This window comes from Hibiscus syriacus, unplaced genomic scaffold, assembly GCF_006381635.1.
Source record: "Hibiscus syriacus cultivar Baekdansim isolate YM2019G1 unplaced genomic scaffold, ASM638163v2 tig00111783_pilon, whole genome shotgun sequence".
NCBI classification, from domain to species: Eukaryota; Viridiplantae; Streptophyta; class Magnoliopsida; order Malvales; family Malvaceae; genus Hibiscus; species Hibiscus syriacus.
Window position 1 is genome coordinate 119,440 of NW_024063178.1, and position 21,828 is coordinate 141,267.

The window sequence follows — 21,828 nt, forward strand, 5'->3', positions numbered from 1 at the left end:
AGTGACACGATGCAGTTTGGGTAATGGTGGATCCATTGACTAAGATGACTCACTTTCTCCCTATGTAGATGGATTTCACCATAGAGAGCTTGGCTCAATTATATATATGGAAGATATTGAGACTTCATGGAGTGTTTACATATACTATTTCCAATAGAGAATCGTGTTTCACCTCAAGGTTTCTGAGAGCATTCCACGAGTCTTTGGGTACACTCTTGCATTTCATCTAGTTCTTTGATTAAGTGTAAACCCCTAATCTTGATTCTTCAACTTTGAGCAATGTTCATCACTTCTCTGCAATCCCCAATCAATTTTATCAGATTTATATGGATTATTGGGCATAATTAAGTGTTTTTGATTATTCTTGCACGCCTAAACTGTATAGGTACCCCAACGGAGCTAGTTCACAAAGATTTATCATTTTTAGGGTGCTTTAACATTATTTTAAAAAATTTCAATTCCTTCTTGTTAGTTTTCTATTTTTTTATAGAAAATAATAGAAAAAATAATAAAGGCAAATAAACAAGAAAAAAGTAAAAATCTAGAAAATGAAAACGAATGAATTTGGAGCTAATATTTTACAAGCTCGTTTAAATTACTAAGAGTGATATATAGTCCAAAATTCAAGTCAATCACACATCAATAGGCTCCTCAAACGAATCACCTAAGTTTGGTATATTTAGAGTTCTTCATTTCAAAATTTCTAGAAATTTTTAGTAAAATAATTTGATCTAAAATTTCACATGAATATTCCCCATCATTAGATAGGTTTCTAGTAAAAATAGGCTATTTGGACATCAAAAATCCCTTAAAACATGGTGATCAAGAAAAATCAATAGAATTAGGGTTCATCAGTTTAAAAATTTCTACAAGATACTTGATTGCGAGTGTGATGTATTGTGCTATGGCATGTAATTCTGTGCAAGTATACACATTCGATGCAAGTAATATAGTAGTGAGTGATTACCATCTCTACAGGGATTAGACATATTTTTCAAGCAAGCTGTAGCAAGAAAGGTGTCACGGATTAAGTCTAGGTTTTATATGTATAATGGTATAAACATGTTAAAAAAGGTTGTGGTAGATGGTATGTTTAAGGTATATGGAAATGAAGTGGCAAGTATTGGAGTGAAGTGATGTGATAATACTTTGGCGAAAGTTTGAGTAAATTGTAAAATTATGATGAAGTAAAATTAAATTAAACTCTGGAAAATGAAATAAGACAGATAACCTCACACAATCAAGCTTCTCTAGGGGTAATTGGTTGGTTTTTGTATGGCAATTAATAATATATGTCTAGAATGGTCTTTACTCCTATGAGTATGCTACCCGACAGGATTTGCTAAAAGTGATTCTAAATTTTCTCTAGCAAGAAACTTGATAAAATGAATGTGACGACAATATCTCTCACCATGAACTGCAACACTAGCCTATCGCGTAAGTATTATCCATTTTAATTGTTTGAAACCTTTTTCTTATCTCTAAGGTGTGTTAGAACCTCACCATCTCGATTTAGCTCCCTTGCTCACATCGATCTAGCCTATTGTTGAAACATTTTAATATTTCGATATAACAAATTAAGTTAAATGGATTTTAAGATTTTCCAAATGATTTTCTAAGTATATTCGATATAACTATTCGAATATCAAAACATTACTCCAAATATTTCAAAACTCATTTTTAATCCTTACTTAAGTGTAAAATTAAGTTTTAATCATAAAACAATTTCAAAATAATTTTACAAAGTATTTCAAACCAATTCAAAGCCAAAAATTTACAGATTGCTCAGAGGGAACCGATTCCCCCCCATAGGAGGAACCGATTCCCTCCTGAATGGTTTGGCTCTGAGATTTCCAGAATGCTCGGAGGGAACCGATTCCCCCCAAGGGGGTACCGATTCCCCCTTATACAACGGTCGAAATATTTGAATTTTACACTTAGGGAACCGATTCCCTATGAGGGGAACCGATTCCCCCCACGCTCCAAGTTGTTTTATTAAATGTTTTCACACTAAAACGGCTATAATATCTTCTCTAATCATCCCCAATGTTCAGAAGTGATCCAAGGTGTATTTAAGCAAGCTTAGAAGCCATTGATCAACAACAAGAAATATCAAGCAACTAGAATCAAGAGAGAATCAAAGAGAAAGCATCAAACCTCAAGTTTGAGCATTTCAAGCCTATTTTCATTCAATATTCATTTTGCTTTCAAGAACACTTTTTGTGTGCTCAATTGTATTCATCTTTGAGTGTTCTTTTCTTTGTTCTAGAATTGTGCAAACATCTTACCTTGTGAGGTTTTCTTGTAAGTTTGCAAATTTGTAATCTTCTCTTTGAGAAAAGAGTGTTCTCAAGAGTTGGGGTATACTCTTGAGGGAATTGTAAGGTTATCTCTTTGGCCTCAAAAGAAAGAACAAATTAGTGAATTTGTTGGAAAATCCTTAGTGTGGATAGCTAAGGTAGTGGACGTAGACTTTGTTTGAGAAAGTCGAACCACTGTAAATCGCTGTGCAATTACTTTCAATTTTCTGCAAAAGCTTCCACAAATTTTTTATTGCCAATTCACCCCCCTCTTGGCCAATTTCGTCATTCGATTAACTCAACAATTGGCATTAGAGCCTAACTCATTTGAAGGTTTTATCGCCTCTTGAGTCGATTCGGGAAGAGTTATATCGATTATTAAAGTCATCAATGGCCTCCGCTTCAAACTTCGACTCCGGTCTCGATTCGATGCCCGTCAACAAGCCTCCTTTCTTCAATGGAGCTAACTACGCCTATTGGAAGAATAGAATGATGTACTTCATTCAAGCAAGTGAAATGGGAGCATGGAATGCCGTAGAAGAAGGATACATTAAGCCTATCACTCATCCAAGGTTGTGGAGTGAAGGAGATACAAAAATGTTCCAGCTCAACTCCAAAGCCATCCATATTATCTTTTGTGCTCTTGGACCAGATGAATACGGAAGAGTTTCATCGTGTACAATCGCCAAAGAAATATGGGACAAGCTTCAATTCACACATGAAGGTACCGATGAGGTAAAGAAATCAAAAATTAGTATTCTAACGCATAGCTATGAAAATTTCAGGATGAAACCAAATGAAGACATCAAAGCTATGACGGATAGATTTTCAACGATTGTCAATGGTCTCAAATCATATGGAGAAATCATCTCAAATGAAAAGCTTGTGAGGAAGTTAGTCTACTCCCTCCCAAAATCATGGCAATCAAAGAAGACGGCAATCATCGAGTCTAAGGACCTATCGTCCTTAACTCTTGAAGAACTTATCGGTTCACTCCTCACTCATGAGATGATGCTTGAAGATGAGGTGGACCTTGATAAAGTTGAAGAGACACCAAAGGAGAAGGAGAAGAAGAAAAACATTGGAGTTGCTCTCAAATCCACAAAAGATGAGAGTGATTCTAATGATGATGATGATGACGAGGAAATGGCATTGTTTGCCAAACGGTTCAGAAAAATGATGAGACCTTACCGAGGAAGAAAATTCAAACGAAATGAAGGCCTCAAAGATGAACCAAAAGAGAAGGACCCGATCATTTGCTATGAATGCAAAAAGCCAAAGGCATGTCAAATATGATTTCCCACAATTGAAGAAGGAGGGTCAATCAAAGAATAAGCACAAGGCTCATGTGGCTACATGGAGCGATGAAGAAGGTTCCGATGAAGAAGAACAAGAAGTAGCGAACTTGTGCTTAATGGCATTTGGGGAAGATTCTAAGGTAACCTCTAACTCATCTGATTTTGATGATTTATCTTATGATGAGCTATTAGAGGAATATAATGGGTTGGCTTCGGATTATGAGAAATTATTTTTAAAATATAAAAATGATGTTTCAAAGTTGAAAAATGAAAATAAACTCATATCCAAAACCAACAATGATCTTGAAAGTAAAATCAAAGATTTGCAAATCAAACTAGAAGAGTTTGAAAAGAAAAATTTAGATTTGAAAATTTACTTTCAAAGGTCAATGATGATCATCAAAAGAAAATTGATGATCTTAAAACTTCTTTTGATAAAGTTGGAACAAAACGTTTTGAAAAATGAGAAAATTCAAAATCCAACTTTGTTAGAAAAGATTTTAGAAACTACAATCATAGATATCCTCAACGAACCTTAAATGGTAAAATCTTTAAAAGTATATGGGTTCCTAAAGGACTCATTACTACTAAAGATAAAGATATCCTACACAAATGGATACCTAAGGGGACTAGGATTTTGGAAACTAATGAATATGGACCCAAAAGAATTTGGGTACCAAAAATCAAAAATTAATCTATGTTTGTAAAAGGAGCATTGCTACAAGGCACGGGAAACAAATTCAAATTCATGGTACCTTGATAGTGGATGCTCAAGACATATGACCGGAGACAAAAGCCGGTTCATTGAGCTTAACGTCAAAAATGGAGGAGAAGTGACTTTTGGTGATAATTCAAAAGGTCACATTGAAGGTATTGGTACAATAGGTAATACCTCTTCCATACAAATTAAAAATGTTTTATATGTGAATGGATTAAAGCATAATCTATTGAGTATTAGTCAATTATGCGATAAAGGATTCAATGTCTTATTTGAAATTAATGGTTGTAAAGTCATTGACATTGCATCTAATCGGATTGTGCTTGTTGGTCATAGAATAGGAAACATTTACATGGTGCATTTAGATTCTATTGATATGACTAATTTATGCCTAGTTGCTAAGGATGAACATGATAGTTGGTTATGGCATAAGAGACTAGGACATGCTAGTATGAGTGTTTTGCAACGGCTAATTCAAGGTAATTTAGTTCGAGGGTTGCCTAAGCTTAAATTTGATAATGATAAAATTGTGATGCTTGTGCTAAAGGAAAACAAAAACGAGTTTCTTTTAAATCTATTAATGATGTATCAACTAGTAGAGTATTACAATTGATCCATTTAGATCTTTTTGGCCAACTAGAACTACTAGCTTGGGAGGAAAACAATATGCATTTGTCTTGGTAGATGACTATCCTAGATACACTTGGGTTCTATTCTTAAGTACTAAAGATGAAGCATTAGAAAATTTCATCACATTTTCAAAAATAATCCAAAATGAAAAAGGTTACTCTATCACTAGTGTTAGAAGTGATCATGGAACTGAATTTGAAAATCTTGGATTTATTGAGTTTTGTAATTCTAATGGTATTAGCCACAATTTTTCAGCACCTAGAACCCCTCAACAAAATAGAGTTGTTGAGAGGAAAAATCGAACTTTAGAAGAAATGGCTAGAACCATGCTTTGTGAAAATAATTTGCCAAAATATTTTTGGGCGGAAGCCACAAATACCGCTTGTTATGTTGTAAATCGAGTAATGATTAGGCCAATTTTAAAGAAAACTCCATATGAAATTCTCAAAAATAAAAAGCCTAACATTAGTTATTTTCATCCTTTTGGATGTAAATGTTTTGTTTTAAACAACGGTAAAGAAAATCTTGGTAAATTTGATGCTAAAAGTGATGAAGGAATTTTTCTGGGTTATTCCTTAAATTCTAAAGCTTATCGTGTATTTAATAAAAGAACTTTAGTTGTAGAAGAGTCTATACATGTTGTTTTCGATGATAATCCCCTTCCGAGGAAGGATTCTTCTGTTAATGATGATGTAGGTATTGTACAAGCAAATAACGTTAGACATGACGTTGGAGAATCATCATCAAAGGAAGAAACAAAAGATGAGGAAACTCATAATCCCCTCGAGAATCCAACCATTGAAGGAAGGGAAGTATCTTTTCCAAGAGAGTACAACTATGTCAAGGATGGTGAAATTATAGGTGATCCATCAAAAGGGGTAACTACTCGATCTTCTCTTAGAAATATCTGTAATTATATTGCATTTATTTCATGCATAGAGCCTAAGAACATCAAAGAAGCATTAAAAGATGAACATTGGATTATGGCTATGCAAGAAGAATTAAATCAATTTGAGAGAAGTAAAGTATGGACATTAGTTGAAAGGCCTAGTAATAAATCTACTGTAGGTACTAGATGGGTTTTTAGAAATAAACTTGATGAAAGTGGTAATATAGTGAGGAACAAGGCTAGACTTGTTGCTCAAGGCTATACTCAAGAAGAAGGCATAGACTACGATGAAACATATGCTCCCGTAGCTAGGATGGAAGCAATTAGAATGTTATTAGCATTTGCATGTTTTCATGAATTTAAATTATATCAAATGGATGTTAAAAGTGCATTTTTAAATGGTTTTATAAAAGAAGAAGTGTACGTGGAACAACCTCCAGGTTTTGAAGATTCAAATTTTCCGGATCATGTTTTAAAATTGACAAAAGCTCTTTATGGTTTAAAACAAGCTCCTAGAGCTTGGTATGAAAGATTGTCAAATTTTTTAATTGAAAAAGGTTTTTTAAAAGGAAAGGTTGACACTACATTGTTTTTAAAGAGAAAAGGAAAAGATTTATTAGTAGTTCAAATTTATGCTGATGATATAATATTTGGTTCTACTAATGATGTTCTTTGTCAAGAATTTTCTAAGCTAATGCAAAGTGAGTTTGAGATGAGCATGATGGGGGAGCTCTCATTTTTCTTGGGACTCCAAATCAAGCAAAGAAAAGATGGCATCTTCATTAATCAAGCTAAGTACGTCAAAGATATGCTCAAGAAGTTTGGACTGGAAAATGGGAAACCTCATAACACTCCAATGAGCTCTTCAACAAAGCTTGACTTAGATGAAGGAGGTAAATGTGTAGATGTTAAATTATATAGGTCAATCATTGGATCTTTGCTTTATCTAACCGCAAGTAGACCGGATATTATGTTTAGTGTTTGCTTTATCTAAAGAATCACATTTACTAGCTGTTAAGAGAATCTTTAGATACCTTAAGGACACTCCTAGTTTAGGACTTTGGTATCCTAGAGACTCTAGTTTTAGCTTGCATGCTTTTTCTGATGCGAATTATGGAGGATGCAAATTAGATAGGAAAAGCACCTCCGGTACTTGCCAATTCCTTGGAAATATGCTGATTTCTTGGTTTTCAAAGAAACAAAATTGTGTTGCATTATCTACCACTGAAGCGGAATACATTTCAGCCGGTAGTTGTTGTGCACAAGTTTTATGGATGAAACAACAACTTTTTGATTATGGAATTGAAGTAGGTACCATTCCTATCAAGTGTGACAATACTAGTGCTATTTGTCTCACTAAAAATCCCATCCAACACTCTAGAACTAAGCACATTGAAATAAGACATCACTTCATTAGAGACCATGTCACTAAGGAAGATGTAGTTCTAGAATTTGTTGATACTTTGCACCAATTAGCGGATATCTTTACAAAACCCTTAGACAAGGAAAGATTTTGGACACTTAGGAGAGAATTAGGTTTAACCAACCTATCTTGCTATTAGTTAGGGGGAGTTTGTGATTCTTAGTGAAAATTAATTTTATGTTCAAAAATTGATTAAAGATTAATTTAATTGTTTGAACATAATTAATTTTTGATATATGAGTTGCCAATACCACTAGAAAAGATTAATTTAGCATTTTGTGCTTAAAAATCGGATTTTAGCATTTTGGTACAGAGGGAATCGATCCCCCCTTGAGGGAACCGATTCCCCCTTTGAAGGGGAACCGATTCCCCCACAGGGGAATCGATACCCCCTGGGGTTCTGCTAAAATCGGGCAGAACAACCCCCAAATCTCAAAAACCCTCTTCTTCTCTATTCGCCGTTTCTTTCCTCTAAATCTCTCAAATCTCCTTTCTTGCCTCAAATCAACGATATTAATCGGAATTCGAATCAAACATCATCTTCTAAACCTGTTGGAATTATTAAAATCGTGCAAACAACATCTAAATCCCCTCAATCTTCATCTTTCAAGGTAATTTTTCTAAACTCTCTATTTCATTGTTTTTTGAACATAGGATTAGTTTTAATTAGTTCTAGGTTGAAGTGATCGGGCATTGATTATTTAGTGATTAGAAACTAGATGTTACAACTAATATCATCAAAAACACAAGAATTTTTCAAATTTTTTAAATTTTCGAAATAAAAAAATGTTATTTTTCAAATTATTGTGTTTTGATAAATTATGTTGTTGTTATGAAAAACTATACATATATTGTTTCTCAAAACCATATTTTTCAAAAGTTTTTCAAAAACTTTGCCCATTAGGATTGATTTAGAGAATCTTGAAATATTGAGGACTCATTTGAGTTTTGGGATTAATTGAATTGCATACATTTGTTTTTAAAAAAATGCAGGTTATAAATTCTATTCCGATTTCCTAAACCATGTCCAATCCTAAACGTCCTAGGTCTTCATCTAGTCGTTCTAGTCGTCAACCAAATCCTCCTCCTATTCCTCAAAATCCTATTCCAAATCCTGATCCCAACTTGACTATCCAAAATTCGTGTTTCAATCATCCTGGGTCTAGAAATCACCGATATTGGTATTATCAATATTTCGATTCTTACAAAATCCGGGAAGAACGTATTCCTTCTCATCAAGCTATGTTAGCTATCGATTTTAAATATCTTCCCATTTTACAAGAATGGAAATTTGATAAACTATTTGATCTTGAACCCATCGTTTACCATCAACTTGTTCGTATATTCTACTCTAATGTCGTATGTGTTAAAAACCAAGCTGAAACCGAAACCATAGGAATTTGTTCCTACCTCCTAGGACAATTCTTATATATTGACGCGGCATATATAGCCAATACATTTGGATTAGATAATGATGGTATTTCGAATGAAAAACAAATTTTAGGTTCTCGTTATAAAAGAAGAGATAGTGCGAGTGTCTTAGACCTACATGAGCGTTTTCTTCATCTAATGATTTCTTGGTGGTTTCGACCATCCGGAGGTCGTTATTCTACTCTTAGAGCTTTGGATCTTTGGTGGTTACATTGTTTCGAAAACCGTATTAAAATTAACCTACCTCAGATTATTTTTGCTGAAATTGTTGAAATCGTAAATCTTGTTCCTAACAAGAAACACTGTTCATCTCTAGTTTACGGTTGCTTTTTGAGTAATCTATTTTCCAAAGCTGGGCTTAGAGTCGGTCTAGATGCCGTTTTTCCTCTTAAGAAACAAATAAATCTTCTTTCCTTAACGAGAGCGGGATGGGTAAAGAACAAAGAAACCGGTGAATGGGTTCGATCTTCTACTCCGGGAGCTAGTTCTTCACAAGCTCCACCCGAAGCTGACGAAGATCCCGAGTTTGAGCAATTAATGCAAGATATTGATGAAGCCGAAGATGAGCCTGATCAGCCCGAAGAGCAGCCCGAGGAGCAAGCACAACAAACGCATCAAATGCCTCCATATTTTCAATCCTTTATGGAGACATTCGATTTCCGATACACTACCATGGACTCGCGCTTTTCCTCTATAGAGTCTCATTTATCCACAATGGGAGCTCAACAATTAGAGATTCTTCAGGAGATGCGTGCAAACAATGAATCTACCAACGCTCGTATCAATGAACTAACTCATGAAATGGCTGCTATGCGAGCCCGTTTTCCTCCTACCGATCCGGATGCTTGATTTTATGTTTAGCTTTAAAACTTTGAACAAAATGAACATTGTTTCAACATTTTGAATTGTTTGATTTTTTGGATTGTTGGATTTTGGATTTATGGATAGTGTGAACTTATATGTTTGGTGTGTTTTATTCGTTTTTGCATCATTTACATCATCATTAGCAATATGACCAATTTTGCCATATCACATTATTTATGAATATTGATTTATGAAACTAATGGCTAATCTCTTTTGATTGTGATCTTAGCAGCTAAAGCTTATAATTAATAAATCAATTGGCTAAATGATTTCAAAACCTTGTTTTACAATGTCTTTTTGATTTAACAAAAAGGGGGAGAAGAATAGGTGTTAAATGTTTTACATGATAAATTGAAGAAGTGTTAAAGTAAGGGGGAGTAATTTCAAAACTTGATTTCAAAAATCTTAAAATTACTAAAATGTTTGTTATATCAAAAAGGGGAGATTGTTGAAACATTTTAATATTTCGATATAACAAATTAAGTTAAATGGATTTTAAGATTTTCCAAATGATTTTCTAAGTATATTCGATATAACTATTCGAATATCAAAACATTACTCCAAATATTTCAAAACTCATTTTTAATCCTTACTTAAGTGTAAAATTAAGTTTTAATCATAAAACAATTTCAAAATAATTTTACAAAGTATTTCGAACCAATTCAAAGCCAAAAATTACAGATTGCTCAGAGGGAACCGATTCCCCCCATAGGAGGAACCGATTCCCCCCTGAATGGTTTGGCTCCGAGATTTCCAGAATGCTCGGAGGGAACCGATTCCCCCCAAGGGGGTACCGATTCCCCCTTGTACAACGGTCGAAATATTTGAATTTTACACTTAGGGAACCGATTCCCTATGAGGGGAACCGATTCCCCCCACGCTCCAAGCTATTTTATTAAATGTTTTCACACTAAAACGGCTATAATATCTTCTCTAATCATCCCTAACGTTCAGAAGTGATCCAAGGTGTATTTAAGCAAGCTTAGAAGCCATTGATCAACAACAAGAAATATCAAGCAACTAGAATCAAGAGAGAATCAAAGAGAAAGCATCAAACCTCAAGTTTGAGCATTTCAAGCCTATTTTCATTCAATATTCATTTTGCTTTCAAGAACACTTTTTGTGCTCAATTGTATTCATCTTTGAGTGTTCTTTTCTTTGTTCTAGAATTGTGCAAACATCTTACCTTGTGAGGTTTTCTTGTAAGTTTGCAAATTTGTAATATTCTCTTTGAGAAAAGAGTGTTCTCAAGAGTTGGGGTATACTCTTGAGGGAATTGTAAGGTTATCTCTTTGGCCTCAAAAGAAAGAACAAATTAGTGAATTTGTTGGAAAATCCTTAGTGTGGATAGCTAAGGTAGTGGACGTAGACTTTGTTTGAGAAAGTCGAACCACTGTAAATCGCTGTGCAATTACTTTCAATTTTCTGCAAAAGCTTCCACAAATTTTTGATTGCCAATTCACCCCCCTCTTGGCCAATTTCGTCATTCGATTAATTCAACACCTATCTCTCTCAACATTAGGCATCTATACTTAGAAAATGGCAATATATCATAGGCTCTTACAAGACTAAGAATATAATTTAAAAACAATGAGCAAAACAACATTTAAATATAAGAAAATTCAACCATTCATTAACCAAAAATAAAAATGAACCAAAGTAAATCCAACGCCAAATAATTTAGTTCATGGAGTGGTTAAGTTCATCAAAGATTATTCAAGTTAAGTACAAGCCCAAAACAAGATAAAGAATGAAAGCACAAGCAGAAAAACACTCATAATGAGTTGTTGCCGTGACACTTTGCTCCACTGCCATGTAACGTATTAACAAGCTAGCCTCTCCCAAGGCCTTAGTTACTACCTGTTTGAAGCTCTACTATGGAGGAAACCATAAAAAAGGGTAGAAGAAGGAAGGGAAATAAAGGTTACTACAACAATATTTCTCTCTTAGGTCACCTTCCGAAAGTCCTCTAAACTGTAGGGTACCTTTTGGTATTTGAAGAAGGGGATTTTCTAGGGTTTTGGGCCCTAAATTCCCTTTATACCCTAAGGTGTCATCATCTTCATCTGAATGGGCAGTTAGGCTACCAAGTGGTCCAAACAATGGCAGCATGGTAGTATGTCACGTGTAACTAGACAGCTTGGCAGTTGGTATTTTTGTTGTTTTATCTTTTCTACTCCAAATTCTGCTATCCCGTATTTTTGTGGCATTTTTAGCTCTACTTCTATATAATGCTACAGCAACCCATCTTCTCTTTAAGATTTCCTCGTCTACACAACACCAAAAGAACAAGACCTTTTCCCTTAGCAGTATCAATTTTTAACAAATAAATCTACAACAAGACATTACCATCAAATGCAACTACGTGGCCCTAAATGCAACTAAATGCTATGACATGGGATTTTAAACAACTAATAACCTAAGTAAAAAGGCACAAATACAACCTTTTTATGGAATTATCACACCCAAACTTGAGCTATTGCTTGTCCTCAAGCAATGGATAATGATCAGCAGAAAATAATGTTATGGCAAAAATTGAGTCAAGGCATTAATGTTAGAATAAAATTTCTTCCCTTAGAAATAGTTGGCTTTAACATGCTAGAAAAGTCAAGATATCAACATCGTTTCCTTAGAGCAAGACCCTTTGCATGTGTGTGTTCATGATTGTGTCTATTCTATGCTTAATGAGGTTAAAAAATTCCTAGGCAAGTTCCCTATTTTGCTTTAGCATTTCTTTATCCATTAAGCACATATTTACTCTAATTTCCATAAGTTAACATAAATTAATATTTTTGAAGCACTTCTACGAGCGTAGTCAGCATATCACAACTATCATCTCACACTCTAGATGAATTAGAGAAAACATTCTATCCCAGAGCTAGTCAGGCATAGCCATCATGTGACAACTTTCATTCACTCATATGCTATAGCTTTCATTTATTCAAGAGGTTTCCAAGCACTACTATAGAAAAAAGGAGTGTCCCTTTACAGTTATGCTGAAACATTTATTCGCAATTCACAAAAATTCACAAATATAAGGGAGTTTAATTAAACATTTATCAATTAAGTTCATTATTCATCAATTTATGATGCAACATGCAAGAGTTCTTTCATAAAAAAATTTCTAAGTTCCTTAAGCATAGAAAGCATACAATCGTGTATCAAAGGATCACAAAAATCAAGCTAAAGTTTATTCTCTCTATCGTAACAGTCATATACATTCAATCACAGTCATAGCAAATATTTATCATCATATAGCATCCTTAACTTATTCCATAAATAAATTATCTCAACCAAACAAACGCCATAACAAAATTCTACTAACACTATCAATAGAAATGCTTAACTATGAAAAATACCTCCCCCAAACTTGAAGGTTACATTGTCCTCAATGCATGAAAACTATACTAACTAAACTAAACTCTATGAATGCAAAGGAAAAGAGAGGTACCTCTTTATGATGATGATGATGTCTTACTCCCCGTATTCCTCATATGTCTCTTCTTCGGGGTGGGTTCTTCAAGTTTCCTCTAATGCGTGGTATTTGGTGGTGGTGTGGCTTTAGATGTTGTGGTATATGAATCGCATGCTCGGCCTCATATGGTCTTGTTTGATGTCATCTTGACAGTCTGGGTTATACTGTTCCCGTGAAAGTTTTGTTCGTCTCATCATCGGATAAAGGGCGGGTTGTGATCAGCTCAGCATCAAAAGGCCCTATAGGCTCAATGTCCTCGTGCTGGTAATCTGCATCAAAGGTGAAGTTTCCATTGGTCTAGGTTGGTGGTCTTTAGCATGTGGGTCCCGTTCATCAAATACTACAACATTTGTTTTATCCACTCACTCATTTGTCTCCAGGGAATATGCCACTATTATTATCATTCTTGCTACGACAATTGTTTTTGCACCCTTCTCAATGGTCTATTTGGGGGCATCTTCATCAAATCCCATCATGTCTGGAATATTCTCCTTGACTATGCCAACTTTCATCAGGATTATCTCTTCAAAGATCTCATCAACCACTGTTTTCTTTCGCCATAAGATGATGATAAAGTTGGGGAAGAACAGCGTGCCCTTCTTCCTATTGACACAGTCACACACTTTCTTGACAATGACCTCACCAATATTGATCAGGCACCCAACAATGATAGAGTATAGAATAGGATTCACTGTAGCGAAACAGTGGTTTGGTGTGAGGAACATTAGTCTAGTTTTAAGGAAATGATTATGTACCTTGGCTTAGGGTTTAATGTAGCGTTATTATAAGCTCAGTTTACTTGGAGTGTTGATTTTCCATTGCATGCCTTGGAAGCAAAGATCTTCAAAGATGCCATTATAGGTTACGATGATTGCTTCAGCAATGATTTTGCATGGTGGTTTGGGACGTTTGCAAGCTCAAATAACCAGTTGATTGTCGATTGAGTGAAGTTGATTTTCTTGCCTAGCACGAATATTTCATGCTTGGTAGGATTAGTGAGGTGAGCATAGAAACGCCCTCACCATTGTTAGGGAACATCAATCAGATACTTGGTAAACATTTTCCATTTACGTTTTGCTATGACATTCATCACCTCAGGTCCCAAATCGTCTTCACCTTCGGCATAAAAAAAGAATCCTTACTCCAAGTACATCATTCGACCCTTGATGTGTTGAAATTTGTCTCTTTCCAAATCAACTTTGAATTTCTCGACGGGATTTTGCAACGATCTTTTAGAGGAGGATGTAATATCGGAGACATTATAGCATCGTGCTATTACTGAAAGATTGAGCCATCGTCCAGGTTCTTGATGTCTATGGCTCTACAGGAGTACACATGATGAACATGGAAGGGTCCATACCAACAAAATTTAAGCTTGCCCAGGAAAAGCTTCAGAATAGAGTTGTATAAGAGAATATTTTGGCCTTCATGAAAATGTCTCGACAAAATATTTTTGTCACACCAACATTTGGTCTTCTCTTTGTACAGGTGGGAATTCTTATAAGCTTTTGCATGGAATTCCTCCATTTCATTTAGCTCTAGCAATCTTTTTTCATTAGCTAGCTGGATGTCCATGTTGAGCTTCTTGATTTCCCAGTATGCCTTATGCTCTAGCTCCACATAAAGATGGCACACCTTTTCATAGACCAACTTGTAGGGTGATATCCCCAACGTGGTTTTAAATGTTGTACGATATGCCCAGAGTGCCTCATCCAGCTTTGGGGACCAATCTTTCCTCTTTAGGTTCACCACCTTCTCAAGTATCTACTTAATCTCTCGGTTTGAGACTTCAGCTTGCCCATTGATTTATAGCTGATATGCTATAAAAATTTATCTCACACCCTATACCTCTTTAATGCCTTCAAAATTAACTTGTTATCAAAATGGGTACCTTTATCCCTTATAAGGGCCTTAGGAGCTCCAAATCGTGTGAATATAATTTTGTGAAGGAACTTGAGCACTATCTTAGAGTTATTTCTTAGTGTTTCAATGACTTCTATCCATTTGGACACATAGTCCATTACTAGAAGTATGTAAAGAACTCCAAAGGAGGACGACAAGGGTTCCATGAAATCTATTCCCCACACATCAAAAAGCTCTATCTCCAAAATGTTTTCCAATGCCATTTCACGCCTTCTTGAAATGTTCCCAGTATGTTGGCGTCTATCACATGCATTGTAGAACTCGTGTGCATCTTTTACAAGTGTGGACTAATAGAATCCAGATTTTAAGACCTTTATAGTAGGCCTTAGACCTCCAAAGTGGCCTCCACACGGGGCATTATGGCAATGGAATAGAATCTTATTTTTCTCTTCTTTGGGGACACACCTTCTAATCACTTGATCACCACATTGCTTGAATAAATAAGGCTCGTTTCACTAGTAGTGTTACACATCATGTCTAAACTTTCTTTTGCCCTGGCTATTCAAATCAAGAGGCAAAACATCACTAACAAGAAAGTTAACTATGTCAGCATACCATAGAATTGCCGGTACAAATAAAATTTTATCGTCAGAGAATTCCTCCTTGATTTCTAAGCTATCATGGCAGTCAGTTATATTATCTAGCCTAGATAAATGACCAGCAACCTAATTTCCAGTTTCTTTCCTATCTATAACCTCTAAGTCAAATTCTTGCAATTTCAAAATCCATCTAACAAGTCATGGGAAACCTCGGCTTATAATGCCAAAACTCTTTTCAAAATTGAAGTTCACTATCCCATAGTTCAAATAAGACTATTATCCAGATGTTTACATCGACTGGGAAATCAAATGTGACCTTATATTTTCATACAATAGTTGTCCTCCAGGAGAACATGTACCATTAATAGCTATTGATTTTTCATATTATGCACTCACATGGAGGCTGCAAACAAAAAAAACTATTCAAGAAATAAGGATACAAGAAATCAAGTCATAGGAAACATTGAAACAATTTATAAGAAACATTTTTTTCAACACACTACATCTGTGAAGTTAAACAAACTCTTCAACGACTATGAGAAGGTCAAATATCAATGAAAGATTACTATAATGAGATGACATCCTTAATGAAAAATGAAAACATAAACGAATTAAAAGAATACACAGCGAAGAAATTTGTAGTTAGTTTAAATCAAAACATCATTTATTTACTTAACCTGCATAGTTATGAAAGCCTTAAAGATGCACTGAAGAAAGTGATCACAATATAAGGTCACCTTAAAAGCAAACTTTGGTTCAAAGAACAATATCAAGATACTTCAAACCAATACGTTTATTCTTTTATTCCATTTTTTGTTGTGGATAATGAATCAGAAAATAACATTTACGAACATGATGTTAGTGGCATTGTAATAGAATATATCAATCTTCAGTCCTTGGAAACAAAAGATGCACTTCAAAATCAAGTGATGACACTTTGTGAGGAGGGTGGGAAAAAAGTAAAAGATAAAAAATATGTAACACCCCCAACCCGTACCCGACCCGGATACGAGTCCGACGTGTCACATTGACTTTTCAAATCTTGACTCTTAAGAAAAATCCGGGAAATTTAAAACTTTATTTAAAACAAAATACAAACTTGATCAGAGTGCTCGTACCTAATGACTTATTACATGCCAACACTTTATACATAACCAAATACATACTTTGTCAAATACTTCTGATCTGATCTTTTAGTAGTGATACTGTATTTGCCACTTCTATTCTTTCACTTCTCGTTCTTGGTACCTACGTGTAAATCACTTACACGCTAAGTCATAGACATAGTGAGGCATATAAAACATATAATATAACCATATATCATTTCATATAAATAAAAGACATACATATGCAAACACTATCAATAATCCTTTCCACTTACCATATACTCATCATATAACACATATATCACTATACCCAGAAACACACATAACATCCTATAATTCATGTATATGCATTCATATCATTGAATCATGACATATCAATATGCATGAATCTATTGTATGATAACAATATACAATCAGGTCATGCACACATGCAACTTACCTTCTTGTATCACTTTCACTTTCATTTGTCTTTCAATTTCATTGCCCATGTATATTATTGAGAATAGAGGTATGTGAGTACATTGAGGTTGTGCACTAATGCTCTCACCACAGCTCATATAAATTCCCTCATGGGGCACCGAACATTCATTCAGTATTCGTCCCGAAGGACCTGTCCAGAGGTTACAAAGAACCCCGGTAACTATCCAGAGGTCATAAAGATCCTCGGCAACTATCCATATTTTCCTTTCAACATAGGTAAACCCTCGACTCTTGGCATGCCAACTATACCTATAGCTCTCGTATCATATACTATGGGCATTTATTTATACATTTCGTATCACTTGTTCTTTCTCTTCTGTCACATACCACATGTATGTGTAACCATATATCTCATATCATATCACATGTATTATATATACATGTATTCACGTAAATCATTTCATGTAGTTCATATCACATATATCACATGTGCATATAAGCTTGTAGCTTCTTTCACATATACATGTAGTCACATAGCTTTCTTTCATGTAACCATGCATGTCATGTCAAATAACATATATCATATGTTGCATTTTCACTTAAGCATATAAATCATATAACATAGCATCCATCTATTTATATGTATTAATTCATACATGGTAATCACATAACAATTTAGAAGTTACTTCTTACCATAATAACTACATCACTGGCTCATCGCAAGCCAATGTTAATTCAATCAAATAAGTACAAAATAAATTGCACTCACCTTAGCTTTGCTTTGATTCGATTCTAATTCCTCAATTGTCCTGAAACGGATCACGTTCTATCTCTACATAACAATACACAGATTCATATCAATATTCCAATTGATATATTCTAAACTGTCACTTCTTAGGCTAAGAGAAAAGCCAATTTCCTCTTTTAATGAAGGTATGCATCGATGCACTACTTGTGCATCGATGCATAAAATGCATTCGATGTTTCATTAATAACGGGATGCATCGATGCACTACTTATGCATCGATGCACGAATTACATTCGATGTTTTTATTTTAAAAGGATGCATCGATGCATTAGCGATGCATCGATGCATCAAAGGCATTCGATGTTCTTCTTTTAAAGGAATGCATCGATGCACTTATGAATGTTCATCGATGCACCTTGTCCAGAAATTGTATTTCAAGCCCGAAATTCATCAATTCTTCATTCAATTCTTCTATTTTAATCCTCTATCATGTCTTTAAACTCAACTATCATTATTGAAACCAACTTATGACCATATAAATCATATTTATCTTCCATATATCATCAAGATTCTTAAAATTAAGAATCTTACTAAACTTTCAAATTTGTTATAAATCTTTTCTAACTTCATAAATCTCTTATTCTTATTGATGACAAGTCAAATTCCATCTTAAAAATCTCTTATTAACTATTTTCCAGAATTTCCTTTAAAAACTCATTTTCTTTAATCTTTCATAACTTCTTTATCTTTCAATCTTAAGATAACTTAAGCTTTCCTTAAGCTTAGTTATTATCTAATGATCAAAACCCAACCATAAATTTAGTAAATAACCAACTAACAAAGAAACTCACCTTTGCAAGCTTGGCTCTTCACGTTTGAGAGAAGATGAAGATGAAGAAGATAAGTCTAAAACTTATCTCTTCAATCATACCTCTCATATATTATAATACCCATTTATTAATATTTAATATTATCTTTGTTCAATGACCATTTTGCCCTTCATATACTTTAATAATTAATAACAACTTTTAGGAATTATTTCCAAATAAATCATCAAATTATTCCATTCTTCTGCTTAATTCATCAAATTCTTAAACTTTACAATTTAGCCACTAACCCCTAGTTTGGGATGTTACAATTCTCCCCTCCTTAAGAAAATTCGTCCTCGAATTTTCATTTTATAACAATATGAAGCAATCCTTATATACAGTCCTCTTTAATTACTCACTACATATCTCTTTCACTCATGCTATAAATAATCTAACACCACTTATAACACTTATCCTACTTGATTCTTTAAACTCTATCATTCTCATATCTTTCTCTATTTATTCCTCCTTATCAAGATTTCCTTATCAAGATTTCCTTATAGCATAACAAAACCATATATTTTCTCATGTTCTCATACGCTATTTAATCCACTCAAGTAACCACAAATCTTATTTACCTGAACATTATACCTTAATGGGTTTATATCAATAAAACTACTACAATTAACTCATAACTAAAATTAGTACTTCTCTCATCAATTTATTGTTCAAATGTAATTATGCTAGCCTAAATCAACCAATATCATAACGCATTTACTATACAACCGAAAGATACCTGCTAATAATTCTGGGTCCTCACAATCTTCATTATCATTAAGATTATATATTCTAACAGTGGAGCGCATCTCCTGTTGAGTAGAAGATTCTGTTTGATTCTTTTCTCTACCTCTACCCCTACCTCTTTGAGAAATCAAAACAGATCTTTCTGATTGTGCAAGCTCTTTGTCCTTCAATGGACAATCTCTCATGGAATGTCCTATTTCCCCACATCGGAAACAAGCTCCAGATTTAATTCTACATATCCCACCATGATATCTTCCACAATTCTGACAATGTCTCAATTGTGCTCTTCTATCACCAGACTCTACAAATTGAGTCTGTCTATCTCTCATCTGACTTGATCCTCTAGCAGAGGATGTCATCGACTCTGACCGTGCTTGAGATCGAAAATCAGAATCTCTACTTCTTTTGGGTGATACTTAACTCGATGAAGGCCCCGTTCTTTTAAAAAATTGAACTCTTTGATCCCCATAACGTTCATTCTGAGCTCTTTCAAGAGCTTTTACACGATTCACTACCTCTTGAAATGAGGACAGATTTAACACAATCAACATCTCCTTTAATCTCGGGCGTAATCCCTCCACAAACCATTCGCATGCATCTTTTTCTGTTGGAACTAACTCAGCCGCAAAACGACTCAACTTATTGAATTCACACTCATATTCATATATAGTGTGATCCAATTGCTTCAGATTCAAGAATTCTTGTTTCATTTGCTTGATGAACTGGTCTCCTATATACTTGTGTTTGAACTCTTCTAAAAACAAGAACCAGGTTACTTGGTCACTTGTCATTCTTAGAGTAACGTTCGTCCACCATATTCTCGCTTGTCCACGAAGCAAGGAGACTACTCCGTCTAAATTTTCCATATCAGAACAATGAAGTCCATCTAGCATAATCTTTACGTCATTGAGCCAAAAGTCCGCTTCAACAGGACTCTCCTCAACTTCACCTTTGAATTCAAGAGCTCCTAATCCTTTTAAATCTTTTGCTATATTCCTTCTCGGAGTGGAAGGAGCAGGAGATTGGAAACGCATCAACACCGCTTCTAACGTTCTAAAGAAAACGTCTTGGTCATGCACAGTCACTACAGAAAGTGTCTGTCCTTCACCTTGCCTGGCCAGGGCAGGTGAATTACTACCTTCAGCTAATCTATCATTTCCCGCTACGTCTCGGGAGTTGTCTTGTCCAGACATCTAATAAAATACAATCATATCATTCTATTAGCAAAACAGTATACTTACTTTCTATCAGATCAAAAGTTTTCACTATTTCGTTGGCATGTATACTTTTTAAAACACTTTTGACTTCGTTTTTAGCCTAGAATCGTCTAAACCGTAGCTCTGATACCATTAAATGTAACACCCCCAACCCGGATACGAGTCCGACGTGTCACATTGACTTTTCAAATCTTGACTCTTAAGAAAAATCCTGGGAAATTTAAAACTTTATTTAAAACAAAATACAAACTTGATCAGAGTGCTCGTACTTAATGACTTATTACATGCCAACACTTTATACATAACCAAATACATACTTTGTCAAATACTTCTGATCTGATCTTTTAGTAGTGATACTGTCTTTGCCACTTCTATTCTTTCACTTCTCGTTCTTGGTACCTACGTGTAAATCACTTACACGCTAGGTCATAGACTTAGTGAGGCATATAAAACATATAATATAACCATATATCATTTCATATAAATAAAAGACATACATATGCAAACAATATCAATAATCCTTTCCACTTACCATATACTCATCATATAACACATATATCACTATACCCAGAAACACACATAACATCCTATAATTCATGTATATGCATTCATATCATTGAATCATGACATATCAATATGCATGAATCTATTGTATGATAACAATATACAATCAGGTCATGCACACATGCAACTTACCTTCTTGTATCACTTTCACTTTCATTTGTCTTTCAATTTCATTGCCCATGTATATTATTGAGAATAGAGGTATGTGAGTACATTGAGGTTGTGCACTAATGCTCTCACCACAGCTCGTATAAATTCCCTCATGGGGCACCGAACATTCGTTCAGTATTCGTCCCGAAGGACCTGTCCAGAGGTTACAAAGAACCCCGGTAACTATCCAGAGGTCATAAAGATCCTCGGCAACTATCCATATGTTCCTTTCAACATAGGTAAACACTCGACTCTTGGCATGCCAACTATACCTATAGCTCTCGTATCATATACTATGGGCATTTATTTATACATTTCGTATCACTTGTTCTTTCTCTTCTGTCACATACCACATGTATGTGTAACCATATATCTCATATCATATCACATGTATTATTTATACATGTATTCACGTAAATCATTTCATGTAGTTCATATCATATATATCACATGTGCATATAAGCTTATAGCTTCTTTCACATATACATGTAGTCACATAGCTTTCTTTCATGTAACCATG